This window comes from Mus musculus, chromosome 2 (assembly GCF_000001635.26).
Source record: "Mus musculus strain C57BL/6J chromosome 2, GRCm38.p6 C57BL/6J".
Taxonomy (NCBI): Eukaryota; Metazoa; Chordata; class Mammalia; order Rodentia; family Muridae; genus Mus; species Mus musculus.
In genome coordinates, this window is record NC_000068.7 from 172,100,303 (window position 1) to 172,117,884 (window position 17,582).

A 17,582-nucleotide genomic window follows, 5' to 3' on the forward strand; every position below is an offset into this window, starting at 1 on the left:
TAAATTTTTTAAAGAATTATTTATTTTATGGATATTAGTACACTGTCATCATCTTCAGACACACCAGAAGAGGGCGCCAGATACCACGACAGATGGTTGTGAGCCACCATGTGGTTGCTGGGAATTGAACTCAGGACCTCTGGAAGAGCAGTCAGTGCCCTTAACCACTGAGCCATCTCTCCAGCCCCCAGTTAAATAAATTTAAGTGAAGAAAAAATGTTAATAAAGAAAAGAAAAGGTCCTTACCCTGCTTCTAAGTGGCTGCCGAGTGCACTTGTTCACGACCCACAAGGACCCGCGAGCTCCGCCGCCGCCGTGATGAACATCCGCAATGCTAGGCCCGAAGACCTGACGAACATGCAGCACTGCAACCTTCTCTGCCTGCCGGAAAACTACCAGATGAAGTACTATTTCTATCATGGCCTCTCTTGGCCCCAGCTTTCTTAAATTGCTGAGGATGAAAATGGGAAGATTGTGGGATACGTCTTGGCTAAAATGGAAGAGGACCCAGACGATGTTCCCCATGGACCTCACTGGCTGCGAAGCGTTCCCACCGGCTCCTCGGCCTGGCTCAGAAGCTGATGGACCAGGCCTCTCGAGCCATGATAGAGAACTTCAATGCCAAATATGTCTCCTGCATGTCAGGAAGAGTAACAGGGCCGCCCTGCATCTCTATTCCAACACCCTCAACTTTCACTGAGGAGGCACCTGGAGCTGAAGGAAAAGGGCAAACACATGGTTCTGGTGGCCTTGGAGAACAAAGCGGAGAACAAAGGCAACGTGCTTCTGAGCTCAGGAGAGGCGTGCCGTGAGGAGAAGGGCCTGGCTGCTGAGGATAGTGGTGGGAACAGCAAGGACCTCAGTGAGGTCAGCGCGACCACAGAGCGCACAGATGTCAAAGACAGCTCAGAGGCCTCTGACTCTGCCTCCTAGAACCTGCCCCACCTGGTCCCAACCTTGCCCCATGTGCTTTTACAATAAATGTCACCCAGTGGCCTAGGAAAATTTGTGGAAAAAAAAAAGAAAGAAAGAAAGAAAGAAGGAAAGGAAAGGAAAGGAAAGGAAAGGAAAGGAAAGGAAAGGAAAGGAAAGGAAAGGGAAGAAAAAAGCCTAGAGTCACACAAACTTCTGAGTCTCAGCTCCCACCCCGGCATTGTCATACCTGGAAAAATTGGAGACATCTGGAAATATTTGAGTCTAGTTCATGCTGGTATAAAACTGGGCTGATCTCAGTACCAACTTGTGGGCAATTTGAAAATTAAAGGATAATTTGTGCAAAGTACTCTGTGTGATGCATACTGGCATCTGATAACAGTGTCTGCTTCAATTCCTTAATTTCTTATTACCATTAATACAGTTTTATACTCAGGAAATCTTCTGAGGTGCTAACATAGAAAGTACATCATGATCCAAGTCTCAAACCAGAGCCCCATTCCTCCCCAAGAAGAGCTCCAGGAAGTGTGACCAGGTGACAGTGTCGATGTCCCTGGGTTCCTGACTGGGATCTGAGCGAGGTGCTGACCACTCCAGTTTAAGGGAATGTGCTTCTTGATAGACCCAGCCAACCCATGGATTTTTTTCTCATCAACAATGTCTTGCACAGAGACACATGCAGTGGCTCCATCCATAGAGGTCATTAGCATGCCTCTGGCAGCCTTTATTGATATTCACTTTGCAAAGCAGCGACCTAGAGAGAGGGCATCTCTGGCAGATTAATGGATCACAGGGGTCATGACTGGTGCGCAGGTCCTCCCAGGGGCTACTCTCTCCTGCCAACTGCTTGTAAGCACAGAGTTTGAGGTACCAAATGCTGTCTGCTCACAAGGGTCTCCATCAGCGGGCGGGTTGTGCTCACAGTCACACGATCTGCTTGCACACGCTGCACTTTGCATCTTTCCACGCCCAGAGAGAGCCTTAGAATTGAAGTCAAATATTTATTTATCCTGGAAGTCTTCACATGAGACAAGCCCATTCCGCTGACCCAGAGTTCAACCCCTCTATCAGCACAGTGGGGATGGCTTGCTGCTTGCCTCCCATCCGTCCTCCTGTGTTCTCTGCAACAAAGTGTCAGTTATAGTCTGAGTGAAACTGTGTTCAACCTAATGATCACACCTCCTCTTTCTCCTTGGAGCCTGGGAAGCCCCTGAGATACAAATAGATGCCACCATATGGGCATCCTGAAAACCCTCTTGGTAGCTTCCTGCTTGGAATTGGGGACATGGTGGCTCAAGTACCAGTCAGCAGATAAGAAATATGTAACTGGGCGGAGCCGAAAGCTGAAGGAGCCTGGACGCCTGCTGACTCTTTAAAACTACCACATGAGCCCAAATCTGGTTGTCTACAACCTTCTTTTATAGGAGAGAGAAGAAAAACCAACTGTCAAGAACTGTGAAGGGTCCAATAATTCACACACCTTGAAAGGCAGCAACAGAACCTGCCAAAATTTTAAGGATTCTAACGAAAGCCACAAGACTCGTAAGTCGTGAGCCAAGGAGTCTATCACTCACAGCACGGCAGGCAGCTGGAGCTTTGGACTCGGCTGGGATCTCCTGCCTCCCAGGTCCTGCAGAGGACATGAGGATCCCCCAGATGACCATCCACACAGAAGCACTGCATCTCAGGTACGGCAGCAAACGCTTAGGAAAGTCTGCTTTTCATAGTAGACAGGAAACACCTCTGCCCAACCTTTAAAAGAGACACTGGCTTTCTGATCTATGCTACAAGGTAGACAGCTTTCTGGGACCCTAGAGAAAAAAGATGCTACCTTCGTGCGCTGCTTACAGCAAGCATCCGGCAGAAGCGACTCCGGAAGGAAAGCTACCCATGCTTCTGCTCATAAATTACAAAAGAATGCGGAGCTGCAGGCACCACAAACAGACAGAGTCAACTGCGCTCGCGTCCCTGAGATGACCTGGAAGACATAGGAACCTGCAAGTAGTCATCTGTCCTCCACACGTGTCCCATGGCAGGCATGTGCGCTCACACACGCGCATACACACTCACACACACACACACACTCACACACACTCACACACTCACACACACACTCACACACACACACACATACACACACTCACTCATACACACACATACACACTCACACACACTCACTCACTCACACACTCACACACACACACACACTCACACACACACATACATACACACACACTCACTCATACACACACATACACACTCACACACACATACACACTCACACACACACATATACACAAACACACATACACACACACTCACACTCACACACACACACATACACACACCCAGGAAGAGGGAACCTCGAGTGAAGAGGTGTCTCTATTGGGTTGGCCTGTGAGCACATCTGGGAGACATTTTCTTGATGCAGTTGATGAAGGATGGTCCAGTCCACTCCCTAAGCAGGGGTCCTCAGCTATATAAAAAGGGTAGCTGAACACAGTCCTGCAAGCCATCCAGCAAGCAGTCTTCCTCCAAGGTCTCTTCTTGTGTTGCATCTCCAGGTTCCTACCTGAGCTCTGCCCTGACTTCCCTCGGGGATGACTATGTCCTACAAGCAGAAGTAAATCCTTTCGGCTTGTGGTGCTAATCAGAGCAACAGAAAGCACACTAGAGCAGTCACGTGGCCTGAGCTGTCACTTTAGGGGAACGTGAGCTGAAAGGGCCCAGTGGTCCCACACAGGCCTGTGGAATCCCGTGAATCTGAGTCTACATCCCAGTTCCACTGCCTGTCATCTGGCAGACGCTGGGCCAGAATCTTCACAACGTGGGTGTCTTTCTCTGCAAAGTAACAGTTACCCCAAAGATCTGCAAGGATAAAAGATGCTGCTCATGAATGCCTCACACCATGGCTCATACCCCTGGAAGGAAGCCACAAAACATCTCTTGTCATTACCTTTGTTCCATCTTCGGTTCAATTAAAACCTCCTGTTTAATCATTCTGAGACATCAGAAGATCTCTGCCCCTTTTCCTCTGCCACATGAATATTTTTAGCCAAACATTATCACACATCTCTGATTGCAGGCCCTTTTAATCTCCTGCTTTGCTCGCATGGAGGTTGCCCGGGGTCAGCCCAGCCTCAGCAAACTCTCAGTTGATTCCATCGAAGCGTGGAGAGCCCCAGGTTCTCAGAGCAAGCCATGTTCACGTGCCTGAGTCAGAGGGGAGGATTTGGCCTCTCTTCTCTGGAGAGGTCTCCGAACTCCATTTGCTCTAAATAATGCTTTATGAGACAGATCCAAGTGCTAATTGGAGGCATTTCACTCCGCGCAGTTAATACAAAAAACGCGGTCCAGCCTCTCATCTCCTCTGAAGCTCTCCAAAGCAAGTCGCATTTTTAACGTGAGCTCAACACACTGAAACTGTCTCGAAAATTTGAAAGTTTAATTGTATAGATTTTCTTAAAGTGAGATTGATTTGAATTATTATTTTTTTCCTGAGATACAGTCCTTAATAGAATGTCGCTGAAGAACATCTCTATTTCATCACATCTCCCTGACAGCTGAGAAAGGTCTCCCTCATACCTCTGAATTAGAACTGGTAATAAATGTGCAAACCTGACTTGAGAAAGGTTTATTACCCTGCCAAAGGCTCCAGCAGGAAGCTTACAATTAAGCAGTAATATCAACAGTGAACTCGGACACGTGTGCAGAGAGTGCACAAGGACTTATAAAGAGTTGAGGCAGAAGGCTCTGCCAGTTATCAGAGGGCTGCCACCACATCTCACACCCAGCAGGCTCCTACAGAGCTTTGTTCACTCTGCATAACTTCTTAATATCACCAGGCTTAGTCCTCCAACTCACCAAAATAAACGTGGGCTCTTTTCTGTTAACTCGCTCTGCAGCTTTAAGAGCATGGAGGGATGACGAGAGATACTGAAAAGAACCCTGAGCATTGTTACAAGTGTGCGTAGCACGAGTTACAGCAGGGTAAGACAGTTCAGCAGGTCAGAGATTGCGCTTCCTCAACTGACAAACTCCCATCGCCCTGGAGGAAAGCTGTGTCTTGCCCTCCTGGAAGTCTTTCCTGACTGCCTCAGCTCATGGTAGATAGAATACGCCTATGTCATCATTCTGCGTCAGTCCGAAGCACAGCAGGACCATCTGGTCAGTGTGTTGACCTCGTTTGAGTGTAAATGTTTACGATTTGGTAGTACTACACTGGGCGCGTTATTAGGCTGGGTGTGGTGGTACGTGACTGCAATCCCAGCTTGTGGAATTAGAGGCCCAGAGAATCAGGAGCTCAGGGCTACCTCTGGCTTCATAATGAGCTCAGGACCAGCCTGGCTGGGTGACATGAGATCCTGTCACAAAAGAGAATACATTTACATTTTAAAAGATCTGGTATTTTTCATTTGTGTCTGGAGTGTTTCACGTTCCTGAGAATGTAGCAGGGGGCCATAAAACTGATTTGGTCATATATGGAGTATGAAAACCTTCAAAACATCTAACTGGCGGCGGGGGTGGGGGCTGTTTGAAGTAAGGCATGGGGAAGTTGGAGGCACGGAGGTCAGACAGGGACAGGACATGGAGACCTCCCTCAGCTGCTGAAGTGTAAGCAGAGGCCTGGTGTCTGCAGGGTGTAGAGAGACACTTCAGAGAAAAACAGTGTGGGTAATGGCTTGCGGTTTGCATCTGAGAGGTGTCCCCCCACGGGCTCCTGTCTGGATGGTTCCCCAGCTTATGGCAGTATTTTGAAGTGTGCTGTGCCTTTAGGAAGTGGCACTTGCCTAGCAGAAATAAGCCACTAGGACCAAGACTCTGAAAGTTATCCTCACCCCATGTTCTGATCCTGCAGCTACTGCTTACTCGTCTGTCACCCTGTGAACAAGCCCACCACATGCCCCACCATCACCCTCACCCACCTCCACTGCCCCCATCACCCCCCACCCCCTGGCCCCCCCACTCTCATCACCCCTACCACATGCTCCACAAACAACCACCCTCATCACCCCCACCACCCCCACCATCCCCACCCACTCCTACCACCCTCGCCACCTCTACTGCCCCCATCACTTCCACCACCCCCACCTCCATAAGCACCCTCCCACCCCTGCTCCTTCCCTGGAATCTTGGATTGCTTTGGATGTGAGACTCCCCATCACTATAGCTTCAAACACCAGAAGCCAAAATAAACCCTTCATCCTGTGAGTTGTGTCTGTCTGCTCTGGTGATACAGCAATGCAGAGCTCACCTAACAAACATGGTCACAGGACAGGGAATCGTGGGGTTTCAGCAAAGTGAACAATGAAAATGCTCAGAAAGCCACATTGCATTGTTTCTAAATGGGACTCAGCTTCAGATATAGCAGAATGTTGACTCCAGGTTGAAGCTTCCGAGAACCGAAGTTCCAGGGCTTGGGGTCTGTGTGCCACCTCTGACTATTGGCAAGGGAGTTGGTAACACAGAAGCCCACAGAGCACATGACATAATGGTGCACCTCTTGTTTACAAGTAAGAATAGTAAGGACTTCAGGGACTCCCCAGCTAAGACAGAGTAAAGGGGGATAGATTTTGCTCCAGCATCAAATGTATAAGAAACCAGGCAAAATGTGTGAGAGGATGGTTGGTCATTAAGCCGTAAAATAGGGAGCAAGGGAGGTCTGCCATGGTTGCAGTGGCTGAAGAAGTGTGTGTCCCAGAGGATGCCGTGCATGCAGACAACTCGAATGGAACACAATCATCTCCTGACAATGGGAAGTGTTAAGTCAAAGCTTAGGGAACATAAAGGAATTAGAATGTGGGCACTGGATGACTACTATGGAGATTCCCAGAAATCTACAGAAGGGTCATCTCCAGTCCAACAGAGCACTGATATGCACACGTTTATCAATACTTAAGGCCTGTCCTGGCTAGTTTTATGTCAACTTGATACAAGCTAGAGTTATCTGAAAGGATCTGTCATACACCTATTTCCCCCCAAAATCCATGTCGGAGACTCGCACTATGAACCACTGACTCCCTGTCAGTCCTTGATCTGTGTCTATGGGAGGGTCCCTCTTTGGTCTGATGTAGCCATACACATGTGCATATCGTATGGAGTTGGGCTGGAGGAGACCCTTCTGCAGATTTCTGGAGTTTCTGTGTCGTGTCTTCCCTTGTTTCCCAGAACTTGAGGAATGAATATACCATTCTGAACTATCTCCGTAGCCACATGCTCAGCTCTGCATTGTCTTGGCTCTTATCTCAGCCACTCTGCGATTTCTCTGACTTCATGGTGGCTCTACTGCATCTTGTTCACACTTTCCATCTATCCACACGGGCCATGTTTTCCTCCACTCAGCTGAACATGCGAGACATATTTAATAGCCACTGCTTTAGTTTCATTCTTCACTGGACCTATCATCTCTGCTGCTTCTGATTCTATTTCTATTGACTAGCACTTAAAACCATTTGGGGCCTTTCTTTTTTTCTTGCCTTGTAATTATTGATTAGATGCTGGACACTGTGAATTTTATGTCATTGTTGCTGGAGCCGATGTAATTATATCCTTTTAAATAGTGTTGTGTTTTATTCCGGAATGCTATTAGCTTATTTGGAGTCAGTAGAGTCCTTCTGAGACTCACTTGGATCTTTAAGTCAGACAATGCACTAGTGTGGAGTTAATTTAGTTTCACTGTCTGTGTGTGACTCTTCTGAGGATTCTGTGCAGTGTGACCTGTGTTGTGAAGTCTTTCTCTCTCATTCGTTGGGAACGCAAATCTTCCTTGCCCTGCGTCATCTTGTAGAAATTGTTCCCTCTCCATCTTTAAGTGGCTCTTCCTCCGGCTTTGTCTGAGTCAAGGTTTCTACTGCTGCAATGAAACACCATAACCGAAGAGCAAGTTGGGGAGGAAAGGGTTTATTTGACTGACACTTCCACTGGAAGTCAGGACAGGAACTCAAGCACTGCAGGAACCTGGAGGCAGGAGCTGAAGCAGAGGCCATGGAAGGGTGCTCCTCACTGGCTTGCTCTCCATGGCTTGCTCAGCCTGCTTTCTTATAGAACCCAGGACTACCAGCCCAGAGATGGCCCCACCCACAGTGGGCTGGACCCATCCATCACTAATTAAGAAAATGCCAAAACTTACGAAGGCATTTTCACACAAGCATGTGCACATGCACCCCCAAACACAGGTGCACTTACACACATGCACACATCCACATGTGCACACTCACAAACATGCACGTGCATGCACACACACACTACCTCAGCCAGGGAACACAGGAGTGATAGAAACACAGTCTGAGGTGAGGATACCCAGTGTAGTTTGTTCATTGTCTCATCCACTATCGACAACTTAATGTCTTTTCTTTTGATCCCCTTTTTCTTAAATTTTGAGGAATTTAAAGAAACAAGTAGATTTTCACCAAATACTAAAGTTAAAGAATTAAATTAAAAAAACAAAACAGGAACAATCAGCTTATCAAGACAGACAAATTTAATGATGGTGCATCCCTTTATGGAGACATTATGAATAGATCCAATAAAAGTCCTATTTACATACAGAGAAACATTCATGACCGCATATAAAAGATACAGCCTGTGGAGAACACTCTATATTCATATAAGCTCCCTTTGCGTATGAAATATATGTATGAGGATAGGCACAGGATTATGGGATTGTTTTAGAGTTAAAGCAGGGCAATGTCCCCCAAATAATGTCAAACTGTTAAAGAATTTTCTAGAACTTGCATTTGAAAGGAAGCCAGTGTCTGCAGCAAGGCCACGTGAAATTAATGTGATTATCCATCTCCTCGGGGAGTTGCCAGTCTCCCCTGCTTGTTCAATTCCAGTTGTCAGTTTCAGAAGCAGTTGCATCCACATTATTCAGTGTATTCCCAAATTGTGTACAACACAACAAAATATGCACTAAAAGTAACTTGGCACTAAAGAAAACATAAACAAGCATGAAGGGATATTGTCGGGATTTGGAAACTTAAGGACACCAGCAGGTTTTGTGTAAAGAGATAGCTTGAAGAAGTTGGACAACATAGGTACACACACATATACACACACACTCACACACATACACACACACACTCTCTCTCTCACACACACACACACACACACCAGTGCTGGCTAGCCTGCTCTCAGCCTCCTCATCTATAAAATGGTGTGTGCTTGTCCTTATCCTGGTTTTGTTTCCTGTTGCCATCACACAATACCCTGGAACAAGCAATTTAATGGAAGGGGGTTATTGTAGCTCATAGGTCCAGTCAACTCTCTGTCCCAGCAGAGAAGTGGGGGCTGTAGGAACATGGGACAGCTGGGCACATCATACCCACACTCAACCGCAGAGAGGTGAACTCATGCTGCATGCTCGTGAGCAGTGCATGTGTTCTTTTTCTTATACAGTCCATGACCCAGCTCCGGAGAACGGTGCCATTCACCATGAGCAGGCTTTCCCACTTCAATTAGCATCTTCAAGAGAAACATACACACACATAGATGCACACATACAATGACACACACACACATATACACATGCATATACACACATGCACATACATGCACACATGCACATACATGCACACATATGCCCCCCCCACACACACACATATACACACCCATAGAGAGAGGGGGAAGAAGGAAAGATCTGGCTTAGCCAATGCCTAACTGAGGCTCTCTATTCAAGTGGTCCTAAGTTGTGTCAGGCTGACAATCAACCCTAACCATTTCACCCTCTCTCCTCCCTGGCTCACCAAATTATGGGAAAAAAAAGCAAATGATGGAACACATGTAAAATCAATTTTCGATTCAATAATCACAGGCTCAAAATGAAGCCATTCTATTATGGGACTGAGGCCATTAACAGTCAGCAGCAACTTATTAATATTTCTGATCTACGGTGATAAATGCTTTCAGAGCATGAAAATAGGAAACCTTTGAGTCTCAAAGGGCAAACTACCGTCCATTCATACCACTAAGTATTCATAGGCAATGTCCAGGAGAACTGATAGCCACCCACAAAAGCAGATGGACTGATTCCAGGGCCCCTACCCTAAAATATTACCTTCTGGGTCTGACATGCTAGGAAGCTCAGGCTGAAGCCGTACAGACTCAAGTTTAATTATCAGTTATGTGACAAATGATGCATTATTTAATTTCACAGGGCTTGGGTTTTATCCAGTATGGAATACAGATGATAATGCCTCCCCCAAAGATTGTCATGACATATAAACGGAATAAAAGGTCTCAAGTCCTTAACAGTCTGAGGCTCGTGGCAAGCACCTAATGCATGTTCACTCTTCCTGTTGGCTTGGGTTCTCATGAATTTCCCTAACTCACATCACTCAGTGTCAAGCTTGACACACATGGGAAGTAGTACCTAACTAGGGATGAATGGGGGGGGGGGAGCATACGCCTCACAATGTCCAAATTGCTCCCAAAGAAATAAACGAATCTATTAGAACACACAGGAGCTTCCAAAAAGTAAGACATAAGAGTAAACTCTGCCGTGGCTCTGTTTACTGCAAAGCTCTATTTAATAAATTCAAATGAGGAGATGAAGACAAGAGATCCTGTCCTAGCTTTCTGTAGGGATAAGCTGTGTGGGTCTTAGCAAAGGAATTTCCAGGAACTGTGTTGTCTTTAGGGCCAAGCTAGTCAGCACCATGGACAGCATGACTGTTGTAGCAAGTGGCCAAACAGCCTTCCCTTGTCTTCCTTGGGGAAGTGAAGCTGCTTCTCGTTTAACAGATGAGAAGGCTGCATTGTAAACACAGGAGCTGGGCAAAATGGTTGCACAGTAAGTAATCTAAACCCAGACCAGACCTTCGTACTTCCTAGGATTGCAAGGGAACACTTGAGATGAAATCAGCTACCCAAGCAAGGTTTTCACGACTTCCTGTGTACTTCAGAGACACTATTCTTTCAAGATAAGCAATATTGATGGTGTCGTTTCGAAGCTTGCTATTTAAAATGTGTCAGAGTAAAAATTAGGAAGGATATTGGTCTCTTTACGCTGCTTGGCCTCATACAACAAGAGAGAAAAAACATTGTTTCAAATGCTGGCCAACCCCTGCGCTCTCTTGCTGTGTTGTGTTGTTTAGAACCCGAATCTACATCTCACCAGCTTTGATCCCTGGCAAGGAGCAATAAGAACAACAACCTGAGTTTTCTATACAACAGTATGGGAGCTTCCATAAATGGAAGGAACTTGTCAGCACTGCATCCGGACAGCCAATAGCTCCTGGTGGAATTTAGGTTAATCTGACCAGTGCAAAGATTTTTGAACCAAAGTAGAGTTCTTTGACATTCCTCCAACAGGAGAAAAATACACAGAGAATAAAGTGGTAATGAGCAGGCAGGACTATGACATCCTTGTAAAACTAAGGAACAGCAAGAAGTTGGTGACTTCTAGGTAAACCTGACAGAAAGTATAAGAACACTGGAGTAGATTGACCCAAATAACAGACTCTGTAATGTCCCAGTGAAATTAGTTTTCCTTGTATTTTGTCTTTAACAAAAGAATATATTTTGCTACCGGGTCCTCTACCTCCTAGATTTCTTCTCAGGAGGTTCCTCACCAACAATTTAGTTGATTACCAAGGATTGGGATTTCAGTCACTGCAAAGGCTAAGATTGGCTCCACCCACAAAAACCATTTGAAAGCAATGTATTTCAGTAAGATGTGGTGTTCATGTAGATAGCAAGTTCTTAATAGAATCTGGGAAGATGTTCTTTGGCAGAAAACGATTTTGTAGACATTTTTCATTATGATAGATGTGGCATTACAGCCGTTATAAAAAAATTTCAAGCTGTGTTGAGGCTTTGTCACAAGTATTATAAATCACTCACTCGTATATTAAAGTCTGGAAAGCAACTGGAGAGAAGGGAAAAAAGCTCAACTCCTATTTACAGACTAGGTATAATTTGGCATTATTCTTAAAGGTTCAAGGCAGCTTAGAGAATCTGTATTCAGTGCTTATGTGAGGATCAGCGGATCACATTCTATTACTGCTGAGACAGAGAGGAAGCGTCCACGCACTGAGTTAACATTCTCAGCCATAAATTCGGAAATGAAGAAAGAAAGGCTGAGCTGAGTCAAGTCAGTGAAGGACAGCGAGGTCCACTGCCATTTGCAAAATAAGCCAGGAGGAGAATTAATTAAGACTTAATAGGTTAGATACACCGGGAGGTAGTGGGTGCCACTGAGGAAACTGGTTTTATTTTATACACACAGGTGTATGTTGATGAAGCTCAATTCTGCATTTGTAGGCAGCATGACTATGTGGCCATGTTCTATAGCTTCAAGTGGGTTCAGACCAGCCTAAGCTGATGCTGTTCCAAGGCTAGGGATAACCTCTGTCTCTTTTGACCATATTGATGTTTGAATAATTTAAATGCAATAGAAAAAAGAAGAGGAATGGCAGATCGCAAGCCTACTCTCTCTAATTTATCAGACTCTGATATGATGTGTCTACCACACCCCACCATCTCTCAAGGTTTAGGATGAAAAGATTCTGGCATCTGAGTTCTCATTGGTGAAGGCAAAGGGGTGAGAGCTGAAGGCTCACTGCCATCTGCAGCAGTGTCTTGAAGGGGCTTCGTCTCTCAAGAAATAGGAAATAAAATGTCTGAAGAAGACCATGGTCATCAGGCCTAGTCAAGGAATCAGTGTCATCTGATGGGCAGGCTACACATGCTGACAAACACATAATAGCACTGAATCACACACACACACACATACATACATACACACATACATACACACACAAGCACACAAACATACAAATACATACATACATACATAAATACATACAAATTCATATACACACAAACATACAAACACACACACACACACAAAACAAGCCCTTTCTCCCATATCCACAGCACAGAGAACCTGGTCTTCAATTAACTGGGCAGAACTTCCACCCAAGACCTCCCTTTATTGGCCTTGTTAAAGGAATCTTTATGACCCAAGATGAATTCTGAGCCCAACCTCCAGTTCATTTCTTAAGACACAATTATTTGCAGAGACATTTTAAAACCTTCCTATCTTCAAACAAAAATAAGTCTAAGTAGAAGAAGGTAGGCACTCTTCATTTCCCTCAATGAAGAACTTCAGATACCCCACAGAGTTGAGCTATCCTACAGGGTTAGGGCATCCCGTGGAGTCAGCAGACCCTACAAGGAACTGCACTGGCTTTACTTAAGAGTTGTGGAAGAAGCGAGCATCTTCCACTCTCAGGGAAGGGGAGCATCCCAATGGACCCGGGGCGTGGCCCAGCCTGTCCATTGGTGTTTCAGGAACCTTCCATAAGGAAAGCTGAGGGAAAGCAAGGGACAGAAGGCGCATAGAAGCCTCTGGCCCAGCTGCCTCACACAGCTCTGAAGCTGAACGCTATCTTGTATAACTTGCAGTAGGGAAAACATGAGACGAGATGCCCCTTCGATACGTCGTCCTCAGTCCCACTTCTAGGAAATGAAAGAGCTGGAGTTTTTGATCCAGTGTAAACTGTATTTTGAGTTTGCTTTGTGGCACCATGAAAGACCACATGATAGACTGTTCCTGTGCCTCAGCCCCTCTCAGCTGGAGGAGCTGGCGTGTAAACGTGGTGGCAGACGGGGCTTCTGTTTTGAAATACAAATTTGGTGAGATCCAAGCACAGCTTCGTTTTCCGAAGGGGCTGATTAGTGAGCAAATCTCCATTAACACGGGACTACGCCTGAATCAAAGCACCCAAATGTGCATGTGTGGGCGCTGACTGTGAGCATCGAGGCCCAACATGGGAAAATATGCTGGGTACCATGGAGGTTCTGTGTGGGATGGATGGTAAGTGAAGTGGGGTATCTGTGTATGTGCCTGCATGTGTGCATGTGTGTGTGTGTGCATGTGTGTGTGTGAGAGAGAGAGAGAATTTACCCCAAATGCTGTGTTTATTTAAAGGTTACTGATATACTATCTAGCCAGACTAGCCAGCTCCAGTATGAATTCCCCATATACCATTTAAGTCACAACCCCATCAACAATTTCCCATCAGCCCATGGATCTTAATCCTAAATGTGGGACAAGTCAGAGAGCAGGTTCAATGATCCTCTCTTTAACTGGCATAGGAAGAACTGGTTCTCCTTATGACTGTGGCTCAGCTGTACCACTCTGGAGCACACAGTCAGACTATCCCTCTATCCTCCATCTGAGATTCTTAACACACCCGTGTTTGGATGTCCTCTTCATGGTAGGCAGGAAATGGAATCAGCCTAGATGTCCATCCTCAGGTAAGTGGATCTAAACAACTGTATTTATCCTTGCAAGAAAACGGACGTAACGTCTCTCTTTAAATGTTGATGGCAATCTTCAAAGGTTTCTCACACAACGTCAAAGAGCGTGGCCACACCTTTCCAATCCCAAACCTCATGGCTCATCACTGCTGCTGCCTCTGAGCTCGGAGAATCCCAGAGAACTCTAAGGGGCTGTCTGCGTTTTGCTTGTAACAGGATGTTAGTCTCTCAGTTCCAAAAGCACACCTTTTCTCTGGTTGCTATTAAATCAGAGGCAGAGACAAAGAAAAGTGGCGTGTCAGAGCGGTGCATTCTGGGAGACCGCACAAGCCTCTGGTACGGAGACAGGAAATCTCACCTTCCTCTGCACGGAGAAAATAACCTGAGTTCTCCGGCTTCCTCTCCCCAGCTTCTCATTTCGACAGTTCCTGATGGCTACCAGATATTCCATCCCGGCCTGCCGGGCTGGGATTTCGCCTCTTGCATGCTCTAGCTTTCCACTTTAACCGAAACACAGAAACCTTAGCTACGTTCAGACCTAAGCCCTGCACAAAACGGATCACTTAATTATGAAGAAAATTCCCCAGCTAGAGTAAACAAGCAGCTTTTAAGCAGTTCTATATACCTAAGGTTTCACGATGCTCTCCAAGGAGATGTGAACAGAAATTATAAATATCTAAAATGATCCCATGGGCTGTTTGGTTGGTTTTGTTTTTGTTTTTGATTTTTTTGTTTTTGTTTTTGTTTTGTTTTGTTTTAGCTTAAAAGGCCTCAAGTCTGACTGAGTGGAAGCGAAGGACAAAAAAATAAATGAGGCTTAGTGGCATTAGCGCACCTGCATAATCGATGGCTTCCATGTGGGTGGAGTCGAAAACCAGCATGGCTGGGGCTGTTACACTGCATTGTGGGAAACCAACAGTAGGGCCGGTTTGGCTCCGTTCAAGCCCTTCCATTATTTCTTCTTTCTTGTGTTTGGGTTGGGCAGTTGCCCCATCTATATGTTGAACTTCTCCTCTCTCCCTCCTTCCCTCCCTCCCTGCCTCCCTCCCCTCCTCCTCCTCTTCTTCCTCCCCGTCCTCCTCTCCCTCCCCGTCCTCCTTTCCCTCCCTGTCCTACCCCCCTTCCCCTCCCCTCCCCTCCCTCTCCCCTTCCCCTTCTCCTTCCTCTTCCTCTTCCTCTTCCTCTTCCTCTTCCTCCCCCTCCTCCTCTCCCTCCTCCTCTCTGACTTACTTTATTAGGGATCTGCATTAAACAGGAGCCTCAAAGTGAGATGGAGCTAGGGGGTTCTGCTTGATAGTAACAGAAGGGGCAGGAACCTAGAGACACATCCGAGATCCTGTGAAATAAGAATGAGTCCCACCCCATTGCACATAAAAACCCAGGAAGAATGAGGGGCTGTGTTTCAGTCCCCGCCATCTCTTAGTTTCACGCTTCTTAGGATTCCCCGGGCTTTAACCGCTGTAAGCCAGACATCAAAATCCTTTTGTAAACTGCCTCTGAATAATGCAGCGATGGCACATGGGAGCTAAGCCCAGATCATTACAGCGAGAGGCCGTAGTGTTAAAGCTAGAGGCTTTTCTTTTTTCCCAGAGAAGGGCTTGTGTCCTAGAGAAGTTTCACAATTTGTATCGGGCTCTTTAATTCGTCTAATTGATGGATTTCAATCATCAAGGAACCCAATAGAAGGAGGAGCTGCTACCTAGGATCTGAGAAGCCTTTTTGTGAATGGAAGCGCTCCTTATCACTAAACTGGGGTCCAACCTTTGGCCCCAGTGAAGAATTTCGCTCATCCACCTAGATGATTAAAAAGAAACCCAGAGGTAATAAGGGAATTTCTGCCAACACTAGCTGGCCCGGAGTGGTTTTAAATAAAGCATGAATTATTCTCAACTATAGAGACCCTATTCAGAGGACAGAGAGCCAAAAGGCAAAAGAAGAATTAAATACAGCTGCCTAAGATCCATCATTCTCTCGGTGCCTCTGTGTGATCATCCGTCCCTGGTTCACTTCCTGGTCTCTCTCATCTTTCCATTTCCACATCCTGTGCTCTGTTCCGTTGAACGGCACTGGGTGTCTAGATGCCAACAAAACCTGATGGGTCCACAGGAATGGTGATCGAGTTTAACTATAATCATGTGTGGAGCACCGGGTGTCACCGAGGAAGACACAGCTCCGTGCAATTGCTGGGGACCCAACTCCACAGTCACACGGTAGGGATCGTTAGTGAAAGATGCACAGAAACAATGTCGCGAATCCTAGAGCTGGCCAAACGGGTGAGGGCTAATCAATGGAAAGTGGAATGGTGGGGGTGAGCTGAGGTCCGTGCTGCCAGGGGTTAACATCCCTGTTGTCTCTCTAACATCGCTGTTGTCTCTCTAACAAGTTTCACATCCAGGAAGAAGGCTGGAAAGACCACCCCAACCTTGGAAAGCTACTGATTTCCACCATGCTTTGCCAGCCATACTGTGTTCTGTGCATTTCTAATGATGTGCGGTGAATTGTTTCCTCTGCTGAACTCAGAACTGCAATTGTAGCAGGTTGGCACCCTTCCAGCGCAGTCCGTGAGCTTCTACATAAGCATTCACATCATCTGTGAAGACCATCACTTCTCCAACTCACGTCTTTCTCATTTCTTTTTCTCTGGCCTAGGCACTCACCCACACCCACGTTAAATAAAGGTGTGATGGGACATCATTTTAATATTTTATCATTTTTCTGATAAGAAGAAAAAAATGTTCACTCTTTCACCACCAAATATGATGCTTATTAGAGGGACTGTACGTCGATCTATCTATCTATCTATCTATCTATCTATCTATCTATCTATCTATCTATCATCTATCTATCTATCTATCATCTATCTATCTGCCTGTAACTTGTCTTTGATACACAAGGTCTGTGCCACTTAACTACAGCTTCCACTAAAATTTAATGTTTATGAAGTTTTTTGGTCCATCCTTTTATATATTTATTTTATCTTGGATAGGTTTTGATATCAAGCTGATGTTAGCCTCATAAAGTAAGTTGGGGTTCTGTAGCTGTCTTTGCTCCTTTGTGGGGTCTTCTTTTTCCCACCCTTTATGTCTCCCCATCCTCTGCTTTTCTCCCTCTAACACTAGGCAGGAGAGAAGCGAGGATAGAGGAGCAAGAGGAATTAGGGAAATCCCTGAATCTAATTTATTTCCTTTTATTTTTTTCTTTGAGCACAGACTACTAACAAACCACAACCAACCCTCCGGACCATCAACAACTACCTGCCATACCTCCCAGGGCTCTCATATTTGTGTACCCACGGAAAAGTTTCCAGAGTTCCAAACATCACACAATTGCAGGAACTATCTGCAGCTAGGAAAAGACAGGCTTCTGCTTCTGACATGGGATGG

At 45.9% G+C, this 17,582-nt stretch overlaps 1 long non-coding RNA gene and 1 pseudogene across 1 annotated transcript; both read left to right on the top strand.

The window, feature by feature from the left end:
• On the top strand, positions 239 to 1,011 carry Gm14274 (predicted gene 14274; annotated as a pseudogene).
• Gm40006 lies at positions 16,207 to 16,893 on the top strand. Its single transcript, XR_867056.3, has 2 exons — positions 16,207 to 16,409; positions 16,583 to 16,893. It is a non-coding gene; the product is annotated as a predicted gene, 40006 (long non-coding RNA).
• Positions 16,894 to 17,582: the final 689 nt, after the last annotated feature.